Source organism: Bidens hawaiensis, unplaced genomic scaffold, assembly GCF_021521415.1.
Source record: "Bidens hawaiensis isolate Kalapana, Puna unplaced genomic scaffold, B.hawaiensis_p1.1 tig00025186_1, whole genome shotgun sequence".
NCBI lineage: Eukaryota > Viridiplantae > Streptophyta > Magnoliopsida > Asterales > Asteraceae > Bidens > Bidens hawaiensis.
The window spans coordinates 28,176-32,790 of record NW_027494008.1 but is presented as its reverse complement, the minus strand read 5'-3'; the positions used below and the strand labels follow the sequence as shown (position 1 = coordinate 32,790).

General features: G+C 39.4%; 1 long non-coding RNA gene across 1 annotated transcript; it reads left to right on the top strand.

Annotated features, from left to right (window-relative positions):
• Positions 1 to 1,479: 1,479 nt before the first annotated feature.
• Positions 1,480 to 3,491, top strand: LOC143571054 (uncharacterized). The gene is made up of 2 exons (XR_013142038.1): positions 1,480 to 1,550; positions 3,457 to 3,491. It is a non-coding gene; the product is annotated as an uncharacterized LOC143571054 (long non-coding RNA).
• Positions 3,492 to 4,615: the final 1,124 nt, after the last annotated feature.

Below are 4,615 nucleotides of genomic sequence, written 5' to 3'. Positions count from 1 at the left end.
CAGTGGCCGGCCGGAGGGTCAACGGACCCCCGGACCCTCCTGTAGTTCTGTCTCTGTCTGTCCCAAAGAAGAGGAAGACGATGGTCCCGACTTCGACCCCCAACTCATCCCCGAACACAACCCCGTCTCCAATATGTAATGTGATCGACATTGAGTTGTCGAATTAGACCGACCAATGGGTAGGAATGCTACAAAACAAAAACGAATGGCCGAAACTATGCAAACCGAGGAAATCATCCAAATCAGAAAGGTGAGGTATGCTCTTTTAGAGGAGTCACGGGTTCAAGAGAAAGAGTTTTATCGACTTAAGGCTGAGAAGATGGAGTATGACAGAAAAGTTGAAGATGAAAGTTTGAGATTGCAGTCCAAGAAGATTAATTATGACAAAAAAGTTGAAGATAAAAGGTGGCGGTTGCAAGTGGAGAAGATGAAGTTTGCAAAGAAAGAGTCAAAACAACGGATTATGATGATCATGAGTAGCATGTCACAAATCCAGCGGGTATATTTTGAGGAACTTCAAAGGGAAATCATAATGAGGCGCAATCATACTTGAGATAATCAGCTTAGCCTATTTTTGGTTCTACATGGAAATATTTATGCCTATTTTTTGTGTTAGGGTCGGTCTTAAACTTTATTTTGATGGTTGATTTTCTGTTTAGAATTATGTGCTTAAGTGTATACTTGAGGTAACATTAAATGATCATGATTTGCGTTGGTACTAGTATTTTATTTGCAAAAATTTTAAGGAGGTTGACACCTACATTTCATCATTCCTCACTACTGTAAATAACTGTGTTGGGAACAATTATAACTGTTTGGTCTCGTTTGACTTAAGCATAACGAGTCGAATTCGAATAATTGGAGTGGTAGGAATGTGAATCAGGAAAGGTAGGTAATCACCGGGCCGGGCGGTTGGGCTGGACAAGGAGATGGTAGACAATTGGGTGGCCCGGTAATCGAACCCGAATCCGCCTAGAACTGAGGAAGATGACCTTATGGATCTTGAAGCTTTACATAATAAGAAGTCGTTTAAAGAGCTGTAGAAATCGAAAACCTGTGAAGAGTTGTTGGACCTTATCCATAGACCTACTGCAAGGGAAACTGCAGTTGATGTAAAGTTTATGCTTTAATCACTTTTTTCCTTAATCTTATGTTTAATGATGTATAATAATGTCTTAACCATGTGTTATAATAATTTCAGTTCAAAAGTAAATGGTTCTCAAGTAAAGGAGTATTATACGACTTTAACTAAAGAAGATTGTAGACAATAGTCCGGTTCTTTTGCCCCGCCGTGCATTCGTAATATGCTGACGGAGGCGGGCCTCTCTTCTTTGTCGGCCTGTTTGGTTATCAACTTTTTGGTCCGTTTTCCCCCCTTTCTGATGGTTTCTTTGATTTTGTGTTTTCCGAAAAGAATCGGCTTTAGTAAACGTCATTGCATCTTCGGTATATAATTTTATATATATGTTAATTCACATTGGTCTAAGGTAAGTTGTCGGTCTTCTGCGTCTCTACCGATTCTATTCTAAATGGCGACTTCTTCTTAGCAGGTACTTGATTTTTCTTACAATCGTGTTTGTGTTTAGGCTTTTTTTATATCTTGTCAATAAACATGATTGCATTGTTAGGAAATTAGGGTCTTATTTTTCCAACCTGGTGTGTTGCTATTGTTTTGAGAATTTATTTATTTACAGATTGGGACATTGGGTTGCATCTTATTATTTGTGATTTTATTTAGGGGTGCGTGTGTTTGTTTGCAAGTTAGGTTATAGGTGTTGAAGAGGTAGGTCCCAGCAGAGCCCAGTTGGACCCGCAAGACTCACCTTGAAGAGGGACGTCTGCGCAGAAACCAACTGGATCCGCAGGACCAACCATGCTCAGAGACGTGACGTCCTTACGCGCAGTACGCAAGCTGGTCCCGCAGGAAATGCCTCCCGATGGTGAAGGACTCCGCCTGTCCCCGCAGCCTCGGATACAAGCCATCAGGGAAGGCCACCCGCGCAGCAAGGCTACACGCACAAGGCACTTAGCTCTCAATCACTCAGTGTCACCTGAAGGAATGAGCGAAGCCGGGAACAATCCCGCACAAGGGCGGGAGGGGGAATACTCCCGCCCAAATAAGCCAGTCCGTACGATACGGGAAGATCTTCTGTACTGTACCTGACGAGGTATGGGAAAAAGATCTGACTAAAGATACGACAGCTTATGGACAACAGTATGGCGAGCAGCATGCTCCTACACTGTATGTCACTATTAGCCGCTGCCTACTCACCAACTATTGTCATACCACGTGCGTAGCCGGCAGTTGGTAGAAAAGGAATAGTATACAGCAGGCCTGGTCGCTATCAGCCGCTACCTACCCACCAACTACCAGCAGGGCACGTGCGTAGGCTACTGTTGGTGGAACAGGAACACTGTTGCAGCCGGCCATACCTCCTTGGAAACTTACCTTCGGCTATAAATACCACAAATGGTATGACCATCTCATCCTATCATATCTTATCACATTATCATCATATTATACCTGATATCTGCTCTAGCAACCTCTTAATATACTTTTATATTTAAAGAGCAATCTAGTCTGATTCTCACGCCGGAGGGTGGTCACAAGGAGGAACCCCCCCCCCCCTTCTCAGTGACGAGCTCACGGTGTCTGTTTTGCAGGTTATCAGAAGAACCATCTTCCAAGGGTCTAACCCCTCGTGGGAAACATCTATCTAGCCCCCAGGTTACCAGTAATCTGTCCGGGGTCCGGTTAGTGTTTCTTCAGGTGTTTTATTATAGGAAAATTGGATTTAATAATCCCAACTTAATGTAGTTGGCCGATAATAATCCCAACTTTGACACTATTTGTTTTCATTGGATCTCCGTTAAAAATTTTTAACGACGTTAAGTTTTTTCCAAATTTCAAATTGATGTTTTAGGGCATTTGATCAGAATGAGAATACGAATTGATTGATATAAAACTTAGCTCGAAACGGCCATTCAAACAACTTGATTTTTGTTAATTAAAAGTTTAAACAACGGAATCGAAGCATCCTTTAGTCTTTTGGACCACCGTTTGTAAGTAAGTCTTACATCAATTGACTCGTATCCTCATTCCTATTAAAAGCCCTAAAATATCAGTTTGAAATTTGGAAAAAACTTATCGCTGTTAAGTTTTTTTTAACGAAGGTCCAATGAAAACAAATAGTGTGAAAGTTGGGACCAGTGACAGCTATTTTCAAAGTTGAGATTATTATCGGCCAACTGCATTAAGTTGGGATTATTAAAATCCAAATTGCCTTTATTATATTTTATTTTTTCTAATTTGAAGAGTTATAGTATAACAGTTACTTTTAAGTTCCCTTTGAAAAAATGCTTCATTTGGTGAGAACATGCGGTGATGTTGCTAATATGAAATTTCGGGATTTGCAAAGTTATTCAATGATGAACTTACTTTTGACAATATCGCAGAGTATGTAAACAGGCCAGTAATAAGGCACAAGTTAGTTTTGCTTACCATATCCTTAAACAACAATATTTGGTATCAATGAACCCTAAAAAGCCTTTTACCGTGGCAACGCATAACCACTACAGCCAGGTTCAAGTAAAAAAAATGATCAATTGATTCATAGTCCTGCACACTTAACATTATTGGTGTCTTTTATTCTTCACTTTTGCATCAAGTCCCGAAGAATAATGATGCAACTGAATGTTTTCCATTGCTTGCAATATGCTTTGGCTTTGAACTCCTATTGATGATTGTTAGCAAAGTAATTTCACCCATGTATTACTATTTGTGAGTTTGTAAAACCATTTTAACAGCCATTTAAGCATCGCCTTTTGAAAATACCTTTATCACATATGATTAGAATTTGGTTCAATGGCTAAAGTTCAAAGAATGAAACTGCTAAATAAATATTATTATTCGCCTTTTAATTATTTAGCATAAAACATGATCTTTAAAGTCACCCTGCCTGACCCCGAGGGTTGTTTCAGAAGTGGCTGAAGAAGTTTGGAATGGGTCGAGCTTTGCTGCCGAAGACGGGGGGTCTGCATAGGCTCATTAGATGGTCGCAAATTGTTTGTTTTCAGAAGAAGATGACACACATAGTACTGAATCATCTTCAAGTGTTGGCATGTGTGCACCTTTATTGACATGGGTGATATCTCCCTTGAGTTCTGTAAGTCTTAGAATAGTAACTTTCTGATGTGTTCAATTCATAAATGCACTACAATAGTTCCAGCTTGCATTCCCTGAATAACATTTGTAGTGAAATACAAATGATACATTCATAACATTGGATGGTAATGACATAATTTTAAGTTAAAAAAACAGTAGAACCATTATAATGTCACGTTAGTTGTTTTAAAAGAGTAGTGGTAGTAGTACGCAAAAGATGCATTTAGCTAATTCACTATACATTTAGGAGAAGCTAGAAGAATTTGTAAATGAGCAGATAGAGTTTTTAGGCTAACAGTGTGTTCAAATGTCTTTGTTCATATTTCCAAGTGATCGATCAAATGGTTTACATTAAAATTTTGAATGGAAAGGCATGTTTATATCCCCTTTACCTTGATGCCTGTTTTTTTATCTTTATATTTTAGGGGTCTTTCAACTTCCATATACTTT